Source organism: Triturus cristatus, chromosome 1_1 (assembly GCF_964204655.1).
Source record: "Triturus cristatus chromosome 1_1, aTriCri1.1, whole genome shotgun sequence".
In the NCBI taxonomy this organism is placed as follows: domain Eukaryota; kingdom Metazoa; phylum Chordata; class Amphibia; order Caudata; family Salamandridae; genus Triturus; species Triturus cristatus.
The window spans coordinates 359372573-359398828 of NC_140579.1; the positions used below are offsets into that span (position 1 = coordinate 359372573).

The following is a 26256-nucleotide window of genomic DNA, read 5'->3' on the forward strand; positions in this document are numbered from 1 at the left end:
TTATCGTTATTTTCTGTTTATTATTGCTGCTGTAACACAACTTACTATTGCAACTGCTTGGTTACAACCTGAAGCTCCGAGTTTTGATCTATGGCGGGCCAAACTATTTAATTTTTATAATTTGGAAATTAGCATGTATATGTTGAAAAAACCACGTAAGAGGAAATTTGGTATTGCTATTTGGCAACCGTTAATTGATTATTTCACTGATTAACTCTTTCTTGGGTTTTTTTCCTCTTTCTTTTTAATTTGTTTTAGTAAAATCAATTGTATTACCATCTCTTTGTGGATGTCTGTGGAACATTAATAAAAATACAAAAAAAATACAAAAAAAAAATTGTCATTTAAAACACCTTAGAAATTCACTGAAAAAACCATAGGTTTCAGGCCTGATATAGTTAGGAATTAGCATTTTAAAAAACCTTTGAAATTCACTGAAAAAAACCATAGGTTTCAGGCCTGATATAGTTAGGAATTAGCATTTAAAAAACCTTAGAAATTCACTGAAAAAACAATAGGTTTTAGGGGTGTTATAGCTAGCTGGACATTTCACTCGAACAAAACCATTGAAATTCCTCCGATACAGTTAGTTGTACTAACTACATCTCGCGCGCCCGCAATCCACTGCTGATGATGTCACATATTACATCATTCATGACTTGGTCAGTGACATCACTGATGACATCATCCACGTGACAATCAGATACACCTCATCATACACTAGTATAACCTTTCACCACTCACTGTAAAATACAGAGTGCCAGATGTAAAACCATTGACACACCAATACAAGTTTTTAAACACCCACTCAGTGATTCCTAGATCTATACACACATCTAATCACTTACCTATAGATTCACTCATACATGCTGTCAATGATCAACAGAACACTATCAAATATAGTTATACACCTATATCGACATTACACACCAGCACACATCCCAATCACTTATGAAGTCATCCTACTCACTTATGCAAACAACGGATCATACTTACTTTTACTTAGCTATACACTTATAAAAACACCACTTCATCTATTCATATAGATAATAACTCCTACTTAGTGTGTTATAAAAACACTATTACAAGTATACAGTTATCCATACAGTCACTCATACAATCACTGAGTCTTATGTATACTTATTTATATACAACAACGGACACATACACTGGCTTTTATTTTTCTAGTTTGTTGGACATGTACCATTGAGACATATATTGGCTCATCACCACACCCATAAAGATATTCACTCACCCAAACAACTGTTATAACATTGTTGGACCTGTCAGCCCTAGGGTGGTCTCCCCATCTATTTTTGACCGTGCCTCATTTTTTCCACCCTCATTTTGATGTTGGACTTAGGTCTCCGGGCGCCTTTTCATTGCCAATCAGTGTTAAGGTGCAGGTGCTCCCTTCTCACAAGATGGCTGCCACAGACCCCTGCTACTGCAGAGTGGTCTTTATTAGTAGCACCCTAGCTGCCAGGAGCTGGCTGGAACCCCACAACAATGTTGCGACACCAGCCCGCCTTTTTTGTCCCATAGGTAGAATGGGGAAGCTCCTGGAATGTGCTGGAACCTTCTAGAAGGGAGGTGTGGTTTTACTTTTGCCGCCTTGGCTAGAGGTCACCTGACCTAGGGCTACTTAAGTGAGGGGGGGAACTTTTTCTAGTCAGTTGGCCAGTGGGGTAAAGCAGAGCTGGAGAATCCACGCAGGAGTGTAGGCGGTAGGGCCTAGCCAGGGACTTATGCCTCGGAGAGTGACAGGATGTATTTAGGTGCTGCCTCTTAAGTGAGTGAGGGATACTGTGAAACCCACTGATCTTGCCCAGCAGTAGGAGGACCCAGGGAACCTCTGCCCAGCCTGACTAGGAAGGACCTAGTCGCCAACTCATTCCCTACCCCCCAGGAACAGAACCCCCAAGGGCGCCAGAGACATCTGCGCCATTAAGACTTTATAGAACAACTGAATACTGAAACTGAATGCTGTGACTTTGTGTCACGACTGAACATCGAAACTACATGCCTAACCGATTGTGGTATCGCTGAGGATCAACCAGGTCTTAGCGCTGTGACCCCTGCGCTCCCTGACCTGGCCTGGGATCCCCGGCAGCATGCTCCGTTGAGCGCGGAGCTCCCTAGCTTAATTTGAGCCCCCCCCCCCCGGTGGCGTGGAGGCTGAAGCGCGCTCACCGCTGCGGCCCGGAGACCGGAAGAGTGCCCCTCATCGAGGCGAGGCCTGCGGAGAAGCCCGGGGCCCCGTCGCTGCCGTCGCAGCTGCTGAGAGGTGTGTGAGGCCGTGGCCTGCCCCCGTCGTGGAAGGATCAACTGCGGAGGCCGGAGTTGGGTTAGACGCCTCAAGACGTCGTGATCAAGGTGAGCCGGAAGGCTTGGGAAGGACCCCGGTGCGCCCCCTATCGACCGGGATCAGCACCGCACCCTGAGACCCTGGTTCCCCCTCCGTGGGAGTCCCCCGTTAACACAGAAATGTGGCCCCTCCGAGGGATTGCCCCCCTGTTCTGCAGACTGTCAAGGAGCGCTGTGCCCCACGAACTGCACCGGAGTGCGAGAGGCTCGCTCCGCAAGAATCGTTGTGCTCCGTGAACTGCTCCGTTCTGAAGTATTCATTGCTGTTGATTACGAGTAGCGCTAAGTCCTAAATGCTCCGTTCTGAAGTATTCATTGCTACTGATTACTGAGTAGCGCTAGGTTCTAAATGCTCCGTTCTGAAGTATTCATTGCTACTGATTACGAGTAGCGCTAGGTTCTAAATGCTCCGTTCTGAAGTATTCATTGCTACTGATTACGAGTAGCGCTATGTTCTAAATGCTCCGTTCTGAAGTATTCATTGCTATTGATTACGAGAAGCGCTCTGTTCTAATGCTCAGTGCCGAAGTATTCACTGCTTACTGATTACGAGTAGCGTTATGTACTAATGCTCAGTGCTGAAGTATTCACTGCGTGCTGGTTACGAGTGGCGCTATGTTCTAATGCTCTGCTCTGAAGGTGTTCGTCAGATTTGTCCCGAGGTGTACAAAGCCCGCTTAGGGCGTAGAGCGCGGTGATCGCCACTGAGGCGCTACAGGTAACCAAGGTAGCGGTAGGCCCGCGAGGTCTGCCCTGGGTCCCTGCACGCCCCCAGGAGTGGCGCTACAGTCCCCAAACCCTACCACGGGCAGTAAGATATACAAGGGTGGCCTAGAGCCCGCCAGAAACATACTGGTGAATAACCTACTGGTGAATATCATACTCGTGAATATGGTACTGGCGGATCAAACGCTGACATAAGGGAATTGCCATTGTCATCTCATTAACTGCATTTATATCTCATGAAGTGCATTTATATCTCATGAATTGCCTTGATATCCCATGAACTGCATTTATCTTGAACTGCTTGGATAAACTTGAGTTATTTGCATAAATCTCTACAGTGTGGCGTCCCTTATTGTGGGCGTTCCTTGCTTCAGAGGATGCGTGTGTTGTATGGTCGCTTTACACACAAGCCTTTGGGTGCCCAGCCGCTCGTGTCACGTTACCCCCTTAGGGCCTGGAGACCCCAGGTCTTACAAACATGTAGTTTTAACTTCATATACCTACTCAATCAACTATTCACACATCTTTGGGCTGTCACACACCCCCCACCGAACAACACACACATTCACTCTCCCATACAAATACTCAGTTAACTAATCAATAACTAATATAGACTTTCACGTAGCTAGTAACCAACTGGTGCAGCAGTTTACACAACAACTGACAAAGTGATACAGATATTCACACAGTTTAGTCACTATCCAATATATTTAGTGAGACACTATAAATTAGTCAAGCAAACAGTCAATCACACTGCTACTAAATCCTCCATCCAGATATTTATATTTATATATCCACTCATTCTTCAATGCAAATTGCTATATGTATATATAATGCATATTTAAATAACGAACCAAACCACATTTACTGGATGATGTCATCAGTGATGTCATTTGAGAGGTCATCAGTGATGTCACTGACCATGTTGAATACTTAGTGGGTGTGAAAGGCGAAATGGCGCTACAAACAAGATTCCACATAAGTTATTTAGTATAATTAGAAATCATCTGCGGTGCTATCAATATAGGGAACACCACCCAAAATCCCAAAAGGCTCAATCATAGATTGATGTAAATAATTGATATTATTGATGCACACGCTACAAATGAAACCATGTCTTAACACTGGAATGAAAATATCCAAATGAGACTTCTGTTCTTCTTGTTTATTCACAATAGAATCTTCCAATCCCAACGCGTTTCGTCGTTTGAAGGGATTAACCCATACGACTTCCTCAGGGCTGAAAGCAACACAAATATCAGTTGTTGGAAATTAAACTGATAGTAAGTATTATACAGATAATACCCCCAAAATCGTGAATTTGTGCAGAGGAATCAAAGGTGCTAAATATTACAGATCATATACAGACAAGTGCTCAGTAAGAATACATGTGTATAGAAGTTTGTTAGCTCATCAACAAATATGGGAAAGATCACGGTCTAAAGAAATTCAATAAAAGTAATCAAAGTATATTCCTGTGAACACAAGTTATTATCTGTTATTGATTCACTCACCAACCCTAGTGAGTAACATGCTCTGTGCATCAAAAACATACATATAGAAATTCGTACCTCTCTTGTCGAAAATTTGAAAACCTATAATAATACACATTAACATAATTACTAACCACGTCACACATGAGGCAAGGCAAATCAATACGCTGTTACTAACGACAAATATCAATACCTTCCAATGTTTTGTGTAACTGCAAGGGATTTATTTATTTATTTATGTTTGAGATTTATACAGCGCGTACAATTGCCCGTAGTCGTCTCGGCGCTAGAAACTTTGAAGGTATTCCCGAGGTTAAGCCGGTAACTATTCTTGATCAAACAGCCAGGTCTTTATCTTACTACGGAAATGCATCAGGGATGGGCTGTCTTTGATGGATGCTGGCAGGGAGTTCCATAACTTGGGAGCTGCCACAAGGAAGCGTCTATCGCCCCAGTTAACTGTTTTTGTTCGTGGTATTTGAAGGATTTTAAGGTTGTTAGATCGGAGCGATCTTATGGAGGACTGGTATATGAGATGGGATTTCAGGAAATGTGGACCACAGTTGTGCAATGCTTTATAGAGTATGCACAGCGCTTTAAACTTGATCCTGTTTCGAATCTTGAGCCAATGCAAGTCCCTTATAGTCTCAGAGATTGGTGAGAACTTAGGGATTCCAGACAGGAGGCGGGCTGCAGCATTCTGGATGGTCTGCATTTTGTTGGTCACTCTTGCTTGGGCGTTGATGAATAAGCCGTTACAATAGTCAAGAGATGACAGCACGAGGGCGCTTACCAGCGTCTTACCTGCTGAGGTTGGTAAAAACGGCATGATTTTCTTGATCAACCTAAGTTTGTGATGGGCTGTTGCTGCTATTTTATTTGAGTGGGCCATAAAATTTAATTTATCGTCAAAAATCACCCCCAGATTTCCGACGGTGATGGCTGGTGTAGGTGATGTTCCGTGCGTGGTGGGCCACCAGGTGTTTGACCATCCTAGGGAGAGATGTCCAAATATGACGACCTCAGTTTTTTCGGCATTTAACTTTAGACAGTTAGAGGCCATCCACTCACCGATCGCCCGCATGCCCTCTTGAAAGTTTTCCGCTACCTTGTCTCCATTCCCGTTAATGGCCAACACAAGCTGGGTGTCATCCGCGTACGAAGTAAGGCTCATCCCATAGGCCTTGATGACAGAGGCCAGGTCCGACACGTAGATATTGAATAGTGTCGGACTAAGGGATGAGCCTTGGGGAACCCCACACGGTCGTGACAGCTTGTGCGATTGGAAGGGCCCCAGTGTGACCACCTGTGATCTACCGGCCAAGAAGGAGGAGAGCAGATTTCTAGCCATGTGGCGGATGCCCGGGTTTTCGGCACGGTCGACCAGGATCTTGTGGTCGACCGTGTCGAAGGCTGCCGACAGATCGAGCAGTACGAGTATTGCTGTACCTCCCTGGTCCCGGATCACTCTTATGTCCTCTGTAGCTTTTATTAAGGCAGTTTCGGTTCCGTGGAACTTGCAGAAACCAAATTGGGTGTTGTCCAGTAGTTGATGTTTTTCTATGAACTCTGAGAGTTGTGAGTTCATAGCCTTTTCCACTACCTTTGCTAAAAAGGGGAGACTGGCTATGGGGCGGTAGTTTTTTGGTTGGTCCTGGTCCAAATTAACTTTAAGTAGGGGTTTGACCAAGGTATTTTTAAGGGAGTCTGGGTATATCCCAGTTCTGAACATTGTGTTGCAGATTGATACAATGTGAGGGGAGAGATAGTCAATGATCGGACGAATGACTTTTAGAGGACAAGGATCTAATGCTGAGCCTGATTTGATTGTGGCCGTTGTTTCCTTGATTTGTGTTTCTCCAAGGTCTAAGAACTGAGAAAGTTCGATATTGTTGGTCCCGTTGTTAGATATGGGGGGGCTGATTACTGTTTTTGTGGAGAATGCTTGATATATATCATTTACCTTTGTGAAAAAGAAAATCAGCCAGAGAATCACAAAAGACTTGGGATTGTGGAGAATTCAGGTCCGGTGCGTTTCCCGCTAAGACCTTAGTTATCTCAAAAAGTTTTTTACTTGAGTTTTTAGCAGAATTGATTTGTTCAGTGAAATAGGATTTTTTTGTCTCGACAATAAGAGCTTTGTATTGTCCGAGTGCTTCCTTATAGCTGGTCTTGCTTTCAGCGCTGTAGGATCTGCGCCAATGTCTCTCCCTGTTTCGACAGAATTGCCTCTTAATACGGAGCTCCTCTGTAAACCATGGGGCTGATGGCGTTGCTCTGTTTCTAGAGAGTTTTTTAGTTGGGGCTAAGGAGTGGGTGGCGGTACCTATCCACTCCTGAAATTGTCGTGTGGCCAAGTTTGGATCAAATGTTGAGTCAGGACGAGTTTTTTCAAGTAGGCTCGTTAGCTCAGCGTGATCGATGTCCTTCCAAACTTTGATGGTTTGTGGTTTCGGTACAGAGTGGGGTCTGAGTCTATTTAATGTGACTGATATTTTTATAAAAATGGCGAAGTGGTCGGTCCATGGCATTGGTAAGGTATCTATTATATTAACGCCTTGCATATTAGTAAAAATGCCGTCTAACGTGTGACCGGCTATATGGGTGGGGGTGGTTACCAGTTGCCGAAGACTCATGGTGTGCATGTCTGATATCAAGGACTGGGTATCTTTGTCAGATGCATTCTCAAGATGGAAGTTCAAGTCGCCCAATAATGTAAATGAGTCTTCCAGCACTGGAGCTTCTAGTATTGCACCCAGATTTGCTAGAAAGTTGGTGCGAGAGCCTGGTGGTCGATATAGTAAGATGCCTTTAAAATGAAACGATGGGGTGAGTTTAAGATCAAAAAGAAGGGCTTCGCAGGAGGTGGAGTGAATGTGAGATATTCTGACTGTTATGTGGACGCGGGCGATGATGGCTAGTCCTACTCCGCGCTGCCCCACTCTATCTAGGCGATAGGCGTTATAGGCTGGGGGGGGGGGGGGTCGCAACTGCCATGTCAGGATCGGATGCTCCATCCGTCCATGTCTCCATGAGAATGAGACAATCAAGGTTGTTGTTGATAATAAGATCGTGTATTTCTTGCCGGTGCTTGACAAGAGATCGTGCATTGATTAGTGCAGCGGTGATGTCGGAAGACATAGATGCAGTGACAGCATGAGTTTTGATTTTTTCATTCATTATCTGTAGCTTCACGTTACAGTGGGGACATGTAAATTTTGTGGTATCTGACCATAGGTGTGGATTATATTGAGCGCAGTCGGTGTTAGGCGTGCGCAGTGCCATCAATGTAGATTTGGGGTAGATGTGGGGAGCCTGTCGCGGGGATTGATCAGAGGTTCTGGCCCCTGGCCCGGTCTCGGCACGGACGAGCACAGACGAGCTTGCCTTATGCGCGCCTTTGGCGCGCATTCGTCGCGCCCGCTGCGCTTCCGGAACATGCACATATTTGTAGGGAGGGAGCAATGCGAGAGACGTGACCTCAAGGTGGGCGTGTCCCAGTCAGGGAGAGGGGAATGAAGTTGGCGGGAAAACGGCGTTTTTGCCCTTACCAGTGCTCGTTTTTCAGCAGGAAAGGGTGCCTGCACACTGCAGTGATGTGACAGGGAAGGTGAGTGATTTTAAAAGCAAAGTGAAATTTTACACTTTTAAAACAAAGTTATGCTCAGTTTTCCTTGCTACTCCCGGCTGTGCCTCAGGAGGGTTCAAAAGTTATCTGTTATCAAGGGATATCCTACAAAAATAAGCTGGTACGTAACCCTAAAGGTAATATTCACAAATTAAGTATAAAGAACCAAATTAAAGCTGACCACAAACACACAGGTGAATAAATATCTGTTCTTACCTCGATTCTAATGTCCAATTGTAGTAATAAGTTGACACTTCAAAGAGTATAATTCTGGGCGAACCATGGGATATCAGGCCTGAATTTTCGACCATCTGAAAAAACGTTATACACCGAAGTGTCTCAATATACTGATCACAAAATCGTTAAAATTAACCCTAAACTCACATGCAAGCCGAACTCTTACCCAAATAGCGGCATTGCCGCGCTGTGTAACGAAGCAAAAACCAAACAAGTTTGTTTCAGCAAGATAGTCCCTGTAGTACGAGGACCTACAAACAAAAGGAACCTGTAATTAACCAAACTACTAAGTTAGTCCAGGAACCATAAATATTAACACAACGTGAAATCTAACTCAGCTTAAGCGGCTCTGTAAACCCGAGTGCAGGTAATGAGCGTCGCGAGTGCTGCACCGTAACGTTACTTCCGTGTATATAAAATAGTAGAAATCAAGAAGGTGACTACCCCAAGAATTATAACGTGGGCGCCATATTTAAATATTGTCAAACCTCGTATATCTGGTGCTAAAGAAATGCCACCGAGGGATATAATATCAGTATATTTCGTTGCCACATCCAACATTTATTATGTATGTAGTCAAAGAGTAAATAGGTAAATAAAGCGTCATTAAACATTAAGTTGTAAATAATTCCTAAATAAACGGTTCTTGCAAACACTATTAGAGACAATCGCAAGTCAATGGACTACCAGTAGTGTGATGAGTAATTAAAGGACTAGTGCCTCTAACCATTCTAAAATTATGACACTATATACTACGCAGAGAAGACTACTGAGAAGGTTAAAGTATCAAAATAACAAGTACCTTAACCACTATATGTCTCAATATATATTGTGTGTTTATGGTAAGCAGAATATTACTTCTAGAAAGGTTAAAGTGTCAAAATACCAAGTACTTTAACCATAATTCCAACTGAGTTGCTTTTATAAAGCACATCATCATAGGTTTATATCTCTAGTACCGATCCAAACAAAAATAATGTAAGTTATAACAACAGTATAAACTATTATAATGATAAAATTACCACAATTGTATGCCCATATGTGACGAAAGTATAAAGTCGCTATATATTGAGTAACTCTATACAGAAATACCCAGACTGTCTAACACCATAGAAGGTCTGTTCATAATAATTAGGCCGAAGATATGGTCATACTAAATAATGAGTTCACATGTTCTCTAGTATTAATCGCCTAAAAAGTACAGTAGCTCCTGGTCATAATTAAGACCATCCTCCACGGCCCTCAGACGCATGATCCACCTTGCCTAATGCCTACGCAATTTCAGCTCTCTGTTTCCACCACGAGGATCTAATCTAACATGATCAATGCCAAAAAATTGAAAAGATTTAATCGGACCTTGCGCTTGACAATTGTAAACATGTTCGGCAATAGGATATCTCGCATCATAATTTTTGATTGCTCTCATGTGTTCACCAACACGATCTTTTAGAGCCCCAATTGTACTGCCTACATAAATTCTTTCGCATTTACACAATATAACATATACAACATATTTGGTGCTACAAGTTATATTCGAAAGAATATTGTACAAACGACCATGCTTATCCTTGAACTGTTTCATTTGGTCTTTGGCATGTTTACACATGCCACAATGTCCACATTTGAAAAACCCCTTAGTAAATTGCGTGAGCCAAAACTCTTGCTTTTTGTCAAAAGGGTAACTGGGACTTAACATAGATCCTAAAGTCCTACCCCTACGAAATGTAAGCTGCGGTTTGTCCGTTAAAAATTCTCGCAAGGTCCTATCTGCTTGATAAAATATGCCAATGTTTATTTAGGCTTTTACGTAGAGTCACACTAATCGGAGTGTGATCTGTGATCATTCTAATAGGTGGTGTGTTTGATGTAATAGTTCGACTAGGCATTAAGGTGGATTGCCGTTTAATCTTTAACACTTTGTTTAGCTGACGCAATATCATGTTTTGAATAACCCCTTTGGGAAAATCTACTCCATGTCCTCAATACATTTAACAAATTGTTTATTTTCACTGCAATTACGTCGAGCTCTAACCATTTCTCCAAATGGGATTGCTCGTATCTGATGTCAGGGGTGTGCACTATCTGCATGCAATATAGCATTGCACGATGTGGGTTTGCGATACATATTACTATGAACCTTATTGTCTTTAATATACAGCTCTACATCCAAGAATACCACTTTTGATGCACTTGCAAATGTTGTGAATTTGATATTCAAATTATTATTGTTAAGATAACCAACAAATTCTTGTAGCATCATTTCAGTACCTGTCCAAATCATAAGACAATCATCTATAAAACACCCCCAATATAAAATGTAATCATGCCATTGGCTAGCTGATGAGCCCCATATCACCTTTTCTTCCAGCCAGCCCATAAATAAATTGGCATACGCCGGTGAAAATTTCGACCCCATGGCAACTCCTTGAATCTGCTTGAACCAATCTTGTTTGAAAAGAAAAAAATGATTATCTAATATTAATTCGGTCATGGTCAGGAACATTTGGGTATGTTCCCAATGACTCGCCGGTTTTTTAGACAATAAATATTGTATTGCTTGCAAACCCAGATCGTTCGGTATGCTGGTATATAGTGATACCACGTCAAGTGTTACCAACCACATACCGGTTTCCCATGTCACATCTCCCAGTATATTTAGACCTCCTTGTAATTCAGGAGAAAGAACTTACTTCAAGTTCCATGAAACTAATGGAAATTCTTATTGAAAATGCTGAAAGGAAGGTACAGAAATTACAGGCTGAAATTGTACAATTAGAGGGGGAGATTGTGTCTCTAAACATGCCAGAAGTGACAGCTAAGAATCATGAAATACTGAAGGGAGTACTTTTGAATCAACAGAATGATATTAAACAACGTAAGGCACGGAAGTTAAAGAGGGATGAGGGTGACTATAATAGTGGCAGAGTTTTTACTTTTGCTAAGAAATATGATTACCTTATCCCTGTTGACAAGAGTAAACAAGTTCCTCAACCACAGTCTACCAGTTCAAGTAATACTTCCTTAAACACAGTACCCACTAGTGGTAGTGATGTGGAAGGGGGGTCTGGTGTAGAGGGAAGACAGGTTTAGGGAATTCATCTTTCCTACAGGAAGTGAATCGTATCAAAAGGGGGAAATCGAGAGCTGAACAAAAGAACAGAAACTATAAGAAAACAAGGAGGGGCAACAGGAGCGGTAGCAGACGGAGACAGAACAGGGATGAAAACACGATCCTGGGACAAGAAAGATCAGAAGTAGTAGCAGGTGGGGAGGTTGAAGTGGTTAATTTATCAGACCGGATACTTACAGAAGAAATGATCAGGTTATTGAAAAAAGGCCTAGGATTTTGTCCATATTATATAGGGGACATCTGTGACACCAAAATCGACTTATTCAAATTTGTGAGACGTCTAAAATTATAAAAATACTTTGCATTGAATCCTAAACCTAATAAAGAAACTATATCACCATTGAATAACCCATTGTCTAATGTAATATCTATTAATGATATACAGGATACTATGATGTTACTTACAATTACAGAAAGGGAGGAGGATCCAGTCACGATTGGGAGGGTTCTTTTAGACTCAGATATCAGACCAGACTTTTCGATATCTAGTGGTCTTAAAGAGAAATCTCGGTGGTCTCCGAATCTTGTAAGTGGTAATAATATTGAAATATTTCATACCTTGGTTATTAATGATCTGGATAAAACTGTTAAAAACATCAAATTTCCCTTTAGATATCAGAAAGAAAGTTTGAGGACACATGAAAGACAAGCATTAAGAACTTTAGCAGAAGACCCTGATTTGATTATCAGAAAAGCAGACAAAGGGGGCAACTTGGTTGCAATTAATTAAAATGATTATGAACAGGAAATTTATTCACAACTGAACAATGTACAATGTTATCAGAAGATTGCACATAACCCTGTGTTTTCTCTTACAATTAAGATCAATGGTCTGTTGAAAAATTGGCATGATAATCACTTATTGGACGATGACGAATTTTTGTATTTGAAGGTTAATCGCCCTCGCTATCCTTGTTTGTACACTTTACCGAAAATCCACAACGACCTCCCTTTTCCACCAGGGAGGCCAATTGTGTCAGGTATTGGGGGACCTACGGAACGTCTATCCCAATATGTTGACCTATTTTTACAACCACTGGTCATTAATTTGCCCTCCTATATCAAAGATACTAGGCACAATCTAAATATACTGGGAGATGCGACATGGGAAACCGGTATGTGGTTGGTAACACTTGACGTGGTATCAATATATACCAGCATACCAACGATCTGGGTTTGCAAGCAATACAATATTTCTTGTCTAAAAAAACCGGCGAGTCATTGGGAACATACCCAAATGCTCCTGACCTTGACAGAATTATTATTAGATAATTTTTTTCCTTTTCAAACAAGATTGGTTCAAGGAGTAGCCATGGGGTCGAAATTTTCATATGCCAATTTATTTATGGGCTGGCTGGAAGAAAATGGGATATGGGGCTCATCAGCTAGCCAATGGCATGATTACATTTTATATTGGGGGTGTTTTATAGATGATTGTCTTATGATTTGGACAGGTACTGAAATGATGCTACAAGAATTTGTTGGTTATCTTAACAATAATAATTTGAATATCAAATTCACAACATTATCAAGTGCATCAAAAGTGGTATTCTTGGATGTAGAGCTGTATATTAAAGACAATAAGGTTCATAGTAATATGTATCGCAAACCCACATCGTGCAGTGCTATATTGCATGCAGATAGTGCACACCCCTGACATCAGATACGAGCAATCCCATTTGGAGAAATGGTTAGAGCTTGACGTAATTGCAGTGAAAATAAACAATTTGTTAAATGTATTGAGGACATGGAGTAGATTTTCCCAAAGGGGTTATTCAAAACATGATATTGCGTCAGCTAAACAAAGTGTTAAAGATTAAACGGCAATCCACCTTAATGCCTAGTCGAACTATTACATCAAACACACCACCTATTAGAATGATCACAGATCACACTCCGATTAGTGTGACTCTACGTAAAAGCCTAAATAAACATTGGCATATTTTATCAAGCAGATAGGACCTTGCGAGAATTTTTAACGGACAAACCGCAGCTTACATTTCGTAGGGGTAGGACTTTAGGATCTATGTTAAGTCCTAGTTACCCTTTTGACAAAAAGCAAGAGTTTTGGCTCTCGCAATTTACTAAGGGGTTTTTCAAATGTGGACATTGTAGCATGTGTAAACATGCCAAAGACAAAATGAAACAGTTCAAGGATAAGCATGGTCGTTTGTACAATATTCTTTTGAATATAACTTGTAGCACCAAATATGTTGTATATATTATATTGTGTAAATGCGAAAGAATTTATGTAGGCAGTACAATTGAGGCTCTAAAAGATCGTGTTAGTGAACACATGAGAGCAATCAAAAATTATGATGCGAGATATCCTATTGCCGAACATGATTACAATTGTCAAGCGCAAGGTCCGATTAAATCTTTTCAATTTTTTGGCATTGATCATGTTAGATTAGATCCTCGTGGTGGAAACAAAGAGCTGAAATTGCGTAGGCATGAGGCAAGGTGGATCATGCGTCTGAGGGCCGTGGAGGATGGTCTTAATTATGACCAGGAGCTACAGTACTTTTTAGGCGATTAATACTAGAGAACATGTGAACTCATTATTTAGTATGACCATATCTTCGGCCTAATTATTATGAACAGACCTTCTATGGTGTTAGACAGTCTGGGTATTTCTGTATAGAGTTACTCAATATATAGCGACTTTATACTTTCGTCACATATGGGCATACAATTGTGGTAACTTTATCATAATAATACTATATACTTTTGTTATAACTTACATTATTTTTGTTTGGATCGGTACTAGAGATATAAACCTATGATGATGTGCTTTATAAAAGCAACTCGGTTGGAATTATGGTTAAAGTACTTATTTTGACACTTTAACCTTTCTAGAAGTAATATTCTGCTTACCAAAAACACACAATATATACTGAGACATATAGTGGTTAAGGTACTTGTTATTTTGATACTTTAACCTTCTCAGTAATCTACTCAGCGTAGTATATAGTGTCATAATTTTAGAATGGTTAGAGGCACTAGTCCTTTAATTACTCATCACACTACTGGTAGTCCATTGACTTGCGATTGTCTCTATTAGTGTTCGCAAGAACCGTTTATTTAGGAATTATTTACAACTTAATGTTTAATGACGCTTTATTTACCTATTTACTCTTTGACTACATACATAATAAATGTTGGATGTGGCAACGAAATATACTGATATTATATCCCTCGGTGGCATTTCTTTAGCACCAGATATACGAGGTTTGACAATATTTAAATATGGCGCCCACGTTATAATTCTTGGGGTAGTCACCTTCTTGATTTCTACTATTTTATATACACGGAAGTAACGTTACGGTGCAGCACTCGCGACGCTCATTACCTGCACTCGGGTTTACAGAGCCGCTTAAGGTGAGTTAGATTTCACGTTGTGTTAATATTTATGGTTCCTGGACTACCTTAGTAGTTTGGTTAATTACAGGTTCCTTTTGTTTGTAGGTCCTCGTACTACAGGGACTATCTTGCTGAAACGAACTTGCTTGGTTTTTGCTTCGTTATACAGTTCGGCAATGCCGCTATTTGGGTAAGAGTTCGGCTTGCATGTGAGTTTAGGGTTAATTTTAACAATTTTGTGATCAGTATATTGAGACACTTCGGTGTATAACGTTTTTTCAGATGGTCGAAAATTCAGGCCCGATATCCCATGGTTTGCCCAGAATTATACTCTTTGAAGTGTCAACTTATTACTACAATTGGACATTAGAATCGAGGTAAGAACAGATATTTATTCACCTGTGTGTTTGTGGTCAGCTTTAATTTGGTTCTTTATACTTAATTTGAGAGTATTACCTTAAGGGTTACGTACCAGCTTATTTTTGGAGGATATCCCTTGCAGTTACACAAGACATTGGAAGGTATTGATATTTGTCGTTAGTAACAGCGTATTGATTTGCCTTGCCTCATGTGTGACGTGGTTAGTAATTACGTTAATGTGTATTATTATAGGTTTTCAAATTTGACAAGAGAGGTACGAATTTCTATATGTATGTTGTTTTTGATGCACAGAGCATGTTACTCACTAGGGTTGGTGAGTGAATCAATAACACATAATAACTTGTGTTCACAGGAATATACTTTGATTACTTTTATTGAATTTCTTTAGACAGTGATCTTTCCCATATTTGTTGATGAGCTAACAAACTTCTATACACATGTATACTTACTGAGCACTTGTCTGTATATGATCCTTAATATTTAGCACCTTTGATTCCTCTGCACAAATTCACGATTTTGGGGGTATTATCTGTATAATACTTACTATCACTTTAATTTCCAACAACTGATATTTGTGTTGCTTCCAGCCCTGAGAAAGTCGTATGGGTTAATCCCTTCAAACGACGAAATGCGTTGGGATTGGAAGATTCTATTGTGAATAAACAAGAAGAACAGAAGTCTCATTTGGATATTTTCATTCCAGTGTTAAGACATGGTTTAATTTGTAGCGTGTGCATCAATAATATCAAATATGTCACTGACCAGGTCATGAATGATGTAATATGTGACATCATCAGCAGTGGATTGCGGGCGCGCAAGATGCAATTAGTACAACTAACTATATCGGAGGAATTTCAATGGTTTGTTCGAGTGAAATGTCCAGCTAGCTATAACACCCCTAAAACCTATTGTTTTTTTCAGTGAATTTCTAAGGTTTTTTAAATGCTAATTCCTAACTATATCAGGCCTGAAACCTATGGTTTTTTCAGGGAAATATATATATATATATATATATATATATATATATATATATATATATATTTTAATTACCTACTGGTCGCCAGTTAGGACCTAGTTTCCATAGGAAAAGCATTTTTTGTTTTCCCAATAACTTTGACGCCGTTTGACGAATCTTCGAGAAATTTTCAAAACTAGTGGGGCGCTCCGGTCAGCTCCTGTCTAGTTTATAGTTTATTATTAAATTAGCACAGTTAGTTAAAACCATTGCAATAAAATCTCAGCATAGCGCCGTTACCACGTTAAAAGCAATAGCAAAGAAAACAATCAAATTTAAATTCAGAGACATATTACTGACGAGGCAGTCTTATATTTACTATTATAATCACGTGACAGGTTTCCAAAGCCAAGGATAAAATAGTTTGCTACAGGGAAGCTAGGGCAGAGGGCGAAAAAAGTCAGTGATAAGTTTTTTTGGGGGGGAGGGACTGGTACGGCAGGGACGGGAGAGGGTGAAAGCAGATTGTCCAAGAGTCTCACAAGTTTTCCAGACCTTGCAAGCACTTGAATGTCTAGGGAAGTAAAGCAGAGGGCAGATGCCTCCCAACATGTACTGATGCCCCTTTTTAAATATAAGGGTTTTAAAAGATGTCTTCTGGAGGCGTCGAGGGCGGGACAAAAGGACAGGAGATGCAACCATGATTCAGACTTGTAGTTGCACAGTCTGCAGGCCCCCTCCTCGCTTGTTGGAGCCCATCGGTTGAAGGCAGTGGAGCGTAAACCTAAGAGGCGCATGAACATTATATTATTACGGGCCACTGTGTTCAGACTATCCAAAAGGTAACATTGAGGTTCCCCAGGGAGGTATGAGTCATTCAGGGGAGGCAGGACAGTTATTGTTTTTAGGACCTGGATGTCCATCTGGTAGGAAATGTGTCCGACCTGCTTGTTGCTAACCCTTTTCCAGACTGTGTATGGAATAGTATTTGCGGTAAGTAATGATTCGTCGATATGTAGCGTTCTTATGGCCTTTACAATTTGACGGTTCCACGAATTCCCAGAGCAGGCAAGAGTTTCTTTTAACCAGGCTTTAAGGGTGTTGTCTGCAGCTTTTAATGTCCTTATAAAGTATTTCAGGGTGTCAGCCTCACAGAAAATCGATTGTCTTTGAAGGCCCAGCTCCAGTCGTAGTCTTGCCCTGTGGATTTAATTCAGGAGATGGAAGATTTTTTTATAAATGGAAACCTGGGCGTGGTCGAAACTGGCCGAGTATGTGCCAGGAAAGGCCTGATGCCCATAACTTAAGGTAGGGAGAAGAGTGGCTTTAATCACCTTCAGAATGGGTTCGGCAGAAGGACTACTCAGGGACTGGTTGAGTCGGGTCAGGCAGTATGTTATTGCTCCAGCTCTCTTTTTCAAGGCTGCCAAGTGGACTGATGATCTGGAAGACTCGCTAAACCAGACCCCCAGGTAATTGTATTTTGATGTTGTTTTGATCTTTGCGGGCCCAATGTTCCACGTTAAACTTTTCTTTTTCTTTCAACAGCCGAAAATCAAGACCGTGGTCTTCTCCTGGTTAATTTTTAGAGCGTTAGCAGTGTTATATTTGTGGACCGTACTCAAGGCTCTTTGGAGGCCAGATTTTGCCTGGTCCATTATGACAATATCATCGGCGTATTGCAGAATGTGCAGGTTCGTTTTTGCAAGGCCCAGTTTTGGCGGAAGGAGACTGCTTTTCTCCAGGAATCTTCCCAGATCGGCGGTGTAAAGGTTGAACAAGAGGGGAGCAAGAACACATCCTTGCTTTAGGCCATCTGAAGTTGGAATTTTTGCAGAGTCCGTCGTTGGACAAGTTCTGACTTATACCCATGTGTTCTTATGCAAGGAGATAAGGGCTCCTAGCAAACTCTGAGGGATCCCCCACTTGTCCAATTTCCTCCATACAGTGTTACGAGACACTTGGTCGAAGTCTGTAGTCTATAAAGCAGCAATAGAGGGGGAGTGGATTTGTTTGCGCTGCTTATTGACTCAGGATGGCTAGGGAGGTGATGTTATCTATTGTGGGGGCCGAATATCGAAACCCAGTTTGAAAGTATGGTAGAATGTTGTATTCACTACCCATTTTTCTAGCGACCTGAGAAGACACCGGGCATATACCTTAGCCTTAAGATGTAATAGGGCAATGAGTCGGTAATTAGCTGGAAGAGAGGGATCTCCTTTCTTAAAGATTGGGCATAAGATCGAGCCTTTCCATGAGTCTGGTAACCGATAGGTAGTAAATGCGTAGTTGTATAAAGGGACTAATCGCTTAGCCCAATCTTCCAGCGCACATTTGAATACCGCAGATGGAAGGCCGTTGGGCCCGGGAGCACCATCGTTTTTCATGGCTTTCAAATACTTGCAGACCTCGGCCGGAATAGTGACCTCATAGGTTTCTATCTGCATAGTATCAGCAGGATCCCTAATTTCGCTCTCTGCAGGATCCAAGGTATCACAGCAGTATTGTTGAATCACATACTGGGACCAGACTTCTTCACGGACCGCGTTCCCCCCTGCTCTTGTTGGAGGAACAAAGCTTGTTTATGTAGTTCCAAAAGTGGGTCAGGTTTTTTTCCTTTTTATAGGCTTTGCGCAGTGAGGCCATATTATTAGCAGAAAGCTCTGTGCCTTTCGATTTGTGCAGGCGTACAGCCCTCCTTAGGGCTCTTCTTTGGATGGCCAACACCGGGTCAAAAAATCCGCTGGGGGCGAGGTCTGAGGAGTCTGTGGTGAGCTTCAGGGCCTGTTAAAAGGTTTCATAATTTAGCAATGGCATTGTCCCACCAGTAATGGTAGTCTGTAGGAGGATTGTGAATAAAATTTGGAGTTGTTCCCATGAGCCAGGTGCCCACCTTATCGGCACTCGAAGCGTCCCATTTAATCGTCTGACTAGTGTGTGAAGTTCGACCTGTGTTAAATGCCCCACTTCAGTTGTTTCGGCAGCAACAGAAGCTTGCAGATCCATTGTTACAGTCAAAAGGGTTATGGTCGCTATCGGTACGAGTGGAGATTTCCATCATCATTAACTTGCTTGCCAGAGATGGAGATACAAAAATGTAGTCAATGGTCGAGAGGTTCTTAAATGTTGGAGACAGATGGGCACCAGGATCCTGTTCCAATGCGATTTGCTTCGCAGAACGTAAATTGTAATTGGTTAAAAAGGTGATCATGACTTCTTGCTCTTTAGTTTTGGTGACTAAATGGGCGTTGAATCCCAGGTCTCTGGTGTTCAAATCGCCCAATAACAGGACTTCTGCAGAAGTGAATTCCAATAAGAGTTCTTTCAGATTTTTGACCAATAGGGGCTGTTGCCATTGGTTTTGATGTTTTAGCTGTGTTGTGGTAATAGTTGATTAAAAGCAAAGGAAAGGCCCTGATTGAAGTTGAAAGACCGGTAATTAGTACAATTTGCCCTGCCGTTCAATTCCCATAGAGGGGGGTAGCTGCGATTTTGCACCTATGTTTGATGAAAATGGAGAGGCCCCAGAAGGTCTTCCATAGGAATTAGGCTGGCAGGTGGATTGAAAGAGTTCATAATAGCCATGGAGAGCCGATGGAGATAGAGACCAGGTCTCTTGAAAACAAATAATGTCACTTTTGCTCAGATATTCCACTGCTAATGTGGATGAAAGGGTTGACTTTAGCCCAGCAGCATTCCAAGAAGAGATGGTCAGTTTGGAATCTGACCACTTGGCTGAGCCGTTAGGAAGGATACTCCTGGGAGCATATGGTTGGAGGCTCTCCCTGGGAGTGCCCATGGCAGCTGTAGGTATACTGGAAGGGAGAGAGACTAGGTTTACAGCTCACCAAGCGTTGGTTGTTATTGCATGAAATGTTGATGAGATTATCCGCTTTTGAAGCGTCTGGCAGCCAAACATGGGTTGCTCCCAGAGTTCCCTTCTGTACTCTGATGTACGGCCTCACTGGATCATCCTGAAGAACGTGGGAATATTTTTGTTGTGGTGGGACCCAAAGATCTATACCCCAGTCTTCAAAGAGGCTGGCTTCCCCAAAGATTGAATCCCTTAGGGATTTTCGTGACCTCGTTGTAACAGTTGCTTCCGAAGCCCCTTTGCCTGATATGGAGGCAAACTTGACTGATGTAAGATCAGAAGAGGTAACCCCAGAAAGCACCGGGACATGCTCCGGTCAGCTCCGGTCTTGAAAGTTTCAGGGTGATTCATCAAGCGTGGGCAGAGAAAAAAGGGGTGTCCAAAAACACGTTTTCCCCATATTAATTTCCATGGGAAACTTTAGACACGGTTACAGCCCGAGCTGCTGAACGGAATTGCACCAAATTTGGCAAAAAAGGTAGCCCTTGGTTCAGGAAGAGTCCCTTTTGTTAAACGGTATAAATCAGTTGAGTCGTTCCTGGGAAATTAGAAAAAGAAAAAATATCTATACCTAGGGACGCGGTGGGTTCGCAAACCCTCCCAACCACAAGCTTCATTCCAATTGGCTGCCAACACTCCAAACCAGGAACTGTTGGCAGCCATCTTGTGACTCGGAGGAATCAAGTCACAAGACAACAGTAAAACAACGTGTAAAATGAAGAAAAGGGGGCAGGGTAGAAACACCCTGACCCCCCCTAGGGATGCTTAAGGGGGTCCCACAAGGACCCCGAAGAAGAAAAATATATTTTTATTTAAAAAAACGCAGAAGAAGTCGCTTTGGGGTCGCGACCCCTGCCGGGAATGTTTTTAAAAAAGAAGCGTATACTGTTATTTTCAAAAAGCCCCCGGGTGGGCCGGGTCCCGTGGGCACTTGCGAATTCATGCATGGGGGCCCGTGGGGGCCCCCACAGTCCCGGGGACCGCCACCTTCCCTTGGAAGTTATTTAAATACGGGGGTCCATTGCAGACCCCTGGGGACCACCACCTCCCCGGGGCATTGAAAAGTAGGGAGGGGGCCGTGCCGCCCCCCTCGAGGAGCCCTTGAAGGCCCTGGGGACTGCCACCCCCCAGGGCCGGCTCTTGCAGTGTCCCAGGGTGCCCACTCGCGGGACACTGCTGTTTGCAATAACAGTGAGCCGTGGGGCTCCCGCCCTGTGATTGCGAACTCCTACATTTTCTTCATGGAAGCGAGAGCAGGGAGACCTGCTCTTGCTTCTATGAAGCAAAGCAGGATTGCTTTTCCACAAGAGGAGTTGCATGTCAGCAGCTCCCCTTGTAGAAAAGCAATGCCAACTCCCGCAGGAAGCGGGGAACCGACGGGACCGTGGGGCATTGGGGCTCCCCTCCACGGTTCCCATGTGTGAGGCTATGCCCCGGGGGATGGGGTCCCCGGGGCCAAAAATGGCCTGGGAGGAGGGCCACACGGTCCCCCTTCCTTTTAAAAAAAAAAAAATTGTAATTATTTGGCATGTCTCGGGGGATGGGGTCCCCAGGCCGAATATAAATTAATAATAGTAGACATTTTTTTTCGCCAAAGATTGGATTCGCGATCCTTGCGCAGTGCCCTAGTGTGAACGTGAGGGGTGTGCGGCTCCCAGTGCGGCCCCTAGTGTGAACGCGAGGGGTATGCGGCTCCCAGCGCGGCCCCTAGTGTGAACGCAAGGGGTGGGTGGCTCCCAGCGCAGCCCCCTAGTATGAACGCAAGGGGTGTGCGGCTCCCAGCGCGGCCCCCTTGTGTGAATGGGAGGTGTGCGTGGCTCCCAGCGTGGCCCCCTGCTGTGAACGCAAGGGGTGCACGGCTCCTGTAGTCATGTTGGGTGTGCGATTCCAAGCAAAATATTTTTACAAAAATTCATATGAACCTAGGTTATAAGTTGGGTTATTGAGTGGCTCTAAAAAGAGCCCTTGTTTTCATTGGGCAATTGTTGTAGCAACATGTAAGTGCAGATGCATAGCTTCAGGTTGTTGAGAAACACTCCGTTGCCTTCATCAGTGAAGTGTACTCCATCACTTCTGTAGATGCCATTCATATTGAAACTAATATTATTGTTATAGATGGAGCCCATCCTATGGTCTCTCATGTAAGCAGAAACAGCTTTATTGACATTTTTTCTAGCTTTCTCAATCTGAGGACAAAATTGATCGGACCACTTCCATTTCTGTCTTTGGCATATGTTAGAGTATACAAAGACAGTTTGGGGGGAAAGCAACATCAATTCTGCAAAGGTGCCCTTCATTAGCATTTCCAGACCTACCCCAGTCAATGTGCATAGGTCATTGCCTCCACAGTGCACAATTATGAGGTCAGGGGCTTAGAGATGCAAAAAGGTTTTAACCAAAGGCATCAATTGGTGCCACTTTAATCCTCTCTGTCCAATCCATTTAATGTCTACATTTTGCAAAGCTAGGTCTTTGTCAATACCTCTGCGTTCAGCATACCTTTTGCAACAGAAAACATAGCTGTGCCCAACAATCCACACTGAAAGCATATTGAAGTGATGATTGTAGGTAATGAAAAGATGTCTGTAGTTGAGGTAGTCTGTTGGTAGAATGAGCGATATCTAAAATGGTGGACAAGATGGTGTTTTTAAGAAAGTAGAGAATTGATCGGCTGATTAAGAACAATGTACATTCAAAAATAGGGTGCATTTTACTTTGTTTAAAAGGCAAGTTTCTTATTGGTTAGTAAAAAGTATTTGGAAGGTACAGCAGAAAGGATAAGGTCATGTTTTGCGAAGCCAACCACACCTGCTGTTGTCATTTGCAACATTGTGTGGTGAACTTGTGACCTGTCAGTTAAGTTGAATGTTGCATGACCTGTTGCTATGGAAACTGACATTAAGGAGAAGGGGTGAAAAAGTCAGTTGAAAAGGGTTATTATCTGTGACCAATGGAAATGTGTTTTACAATTTGAAAATCCTTGGGAAGCAATGTCATTTGTTGCTTATGTGTATTTGTATGGAAAAAGAGAGGGAAACCTTGCCATTACTGGTTTCACCTTGCAGAGTCTGGTGATTTATATTGACTGTGTCTAAAAGAAAATCCTGTCCGAGTGTGTGAGATTTTTCATTCAACAGATTTATTTGCAAGGTGAGTTATATATTTTTGAGGTTTATTTAAAAAAGATTTAAAATGTTTCTAAAACTGTTGTTTGAAATATATTATTAAATGTAGAGATGTATATTGGAATTAGTTTCATTGTACTGGAAGTTTGTTTAAAAAACAGTCTGTACAGTAATATGTATATTTTTAAGTCTGTTCAAAAGTATAGCTGAATGATGCCTGATATTTTTAGATAGCTGGTTGAAGATGCAGTATAAATTTGCATTTTGAAAGATGTTCATATAAGGTGTAGTTTATGAGGCTTCATTTTTCCTTCGCTCTACAAAGGTATAGTTGAATGTTACTGCATAATTATAGATACTTTGGTAAAGATGTAGTACAACTGTGGTGTTTCAAAGATGATCATATACGGTGTTATTAATTAGGTTTCTGTTAATATTCTGTACAGAAGGTAAAGTTAAATTACGGCATATAATTAAAGATAGTATAGTGAAATAAGGTGCTGTTAATTAGGTTTCTTTTTGTCGTCTAAGGAAAGGATTAGTTGAATAATGACACATAATTTTAGATACAAAGCTGAAGATATATGTGGTTTTAAAAATGATCATTGAATGTGTTGTTAATTGCTCTTCTTTCTTAAGTCTGTTGCGAGGTATAGTTTAATGATGTCGCATATTTGTAGATTGAATGGTCAAGATGTAACTTAAAAATAAACCACCATATAATACCTTTTGTGGCATGTTGCACTTATGTACTTAAGTAGATAGTATGTAATGAGTTACTATTTATACAGTTGCATGTATGTTTAGTGTACTCATGCAATGACCCAGGCACTAACTCGGGCACTTCTACAGTCCCATGAGCACTACATATACAGTTCAGTAATCTCCCTGTTACTACCTAAGCACTCCTCCAATCATCTAGTTAGTCTCATGTCCTTATCTAATCACTGTGCCAAAACCCAACCACTCAAATACACCATGCAGTCACCTTGTAGTTCTCTATTCAGCCAGTCACTACCCATGTACTCATGCAATGACCCAGGCACTAACTCATGTATTTCTACAATTCCTTGAGCACTACATATACAGTTCAGTAATCTCCCTGTTACTACCTATGCATTCCTCCAATCATTCAGCCAGTCCCATGTCCTTATCTAATCACTGTGCCAAAACCCAAGCACTTTTAAATTCACCATGCAGTCACCTTGCAGTACTCTAATCATCCAGTCAGTACCCATGTAGTCACGCAGTGCCCCAGGCACTAACTCATGCACTTCTACAATTCCTTGAGCAATATATATACACAGTTCAGTAATCTTGGCGCGACCACATACGTATGTGACGATACACGGGGCCAGACACCGTGCACCTGTCACATACCACCGTGCTTTGATCGCGAAGTTTGAAAAATTTACTTAACAATAATATACCTTTAATAAAATTACTAATATATGCTTCTTCAAATTAGTTTACATAATCTCTTGATTTAAAACACATATTAAAGTTATACATATAGACTTTTAAAATAATAATATTTTACGTAAGTCGCGCACCCAGCGCGATCTCCTACGTACGTGACATTACAGGGGGCGTAACACCACGCACCCATCGCATATCAAACGCGCAACCTCCACGACTTCACCAATATGGCGGCTTGAATCCGCTCACTCACCGAGGTAGGGACACGATCGGTACGCCACTCCACTTTTTTGCAAAAAGATAAATAAAAAAATATATTTTAAAAAACATTACATTATTTTTACAACAAATAAAAACCAATATAAAAATATTTTTAACATATAACAGTTACAAAATATCATTTAAAAAACCTTTTCAATTCACTGAAAAAACCATAGGTTTCAGGTACGTTATAGTTAGAAATTAGCATTTAAAAAACCTTACAAATTCACTGAAAAAACATAGGTTTCAGGGACGTTATAGTTAGTTAGTTGGACATTTCACTCCTACAAAACCATAGAAATTCCACCGTTATAGTTATTTCAGCTAACTTTAACTCGCGCCCCAGCAATGCACTGCTGATTACGTCATATATTACATCATTCATGACATGGTCGGTGACATCACTGATGACATCACTAATGACATCTCAAATGACATCACTGATGACATCATCCATGTGATAATCTGATGCACCGCCTCACACCCTAATAGAACCTTTGATACACCCACTCCAGAATACCATTTTTGAAACCATAGACACACCTATACCAGTTACTACATATCCACTCACTGGTTCTTAGGTCTACACACACATCCACTCATTCACCCATACAATCACTCATGCATGCAGTCACTCATCAATACAACACTATCATATGCACTCATATAACTACACAGACACTCACACACCACCACTCAGAGTTACTCACACAGCTAGTCAGTCATGCAAAGAATAAATAATAACTTCCATTTACTCACCTATACACTTATACACACACCACCTCACTTCTTCATACAGATACTAACACATACTTACTCTCTTATACAATCACTTATAGAAGTATACACTTATCCATAGAGCCAGACTCACAATCACTGACTCACATGTATAGTCATTTATATACTGCAACTCTCACATGCACTGCTTTTTAGATATGTAGTTACTTGGACATGTAACACTGAGACATCCATTCACTCAGCAACACACCCATACACAAACTCACCCACCTATACATCTGTTTCCACATGCACTCTTCAACCCATACACCCAACCACTCACACATCTATGCGTAGTCACACACCTCCCACCCACCCACACACACACTCAATCTCCCATACAAACACTCAGGCAACTAATCAATAACCCATATAGACACTCGTGTAGCTACTGACCAACCCAAGCAGCAGCTTAAACAGACAGACTGATACAGACATTCAAACAGTTTAGTCAGGAACCCATGCATTCAGTAAGATATGTTTAATCACTCACTTATAGTCAGTGACGCACCTACTAAAT

The 26256-nt window shown here is 41.7% G+C and overlaps 1 long non-coding RNA gene across 1 annotated transcript in view; it reads right to left on the reverse strand.

The window, feature by feature from the left end:
* The window catches only part of LOC146870209 (uncharacterized), a 75289-nt gene that overhangs the window by 41087 nt on the left and 7946 nt on the right, over positions 1–26256 (reverse strand). The window contains exon 2 of the long non-coding RNA XR_014959356.1: positions 24854–24983. This is a non-coding gene — a long non-coding RNA (uncharacterized LOC146870209). The remainder of the gene's footprint in view (positions 1–24853; positions 24984–26256) is intronic.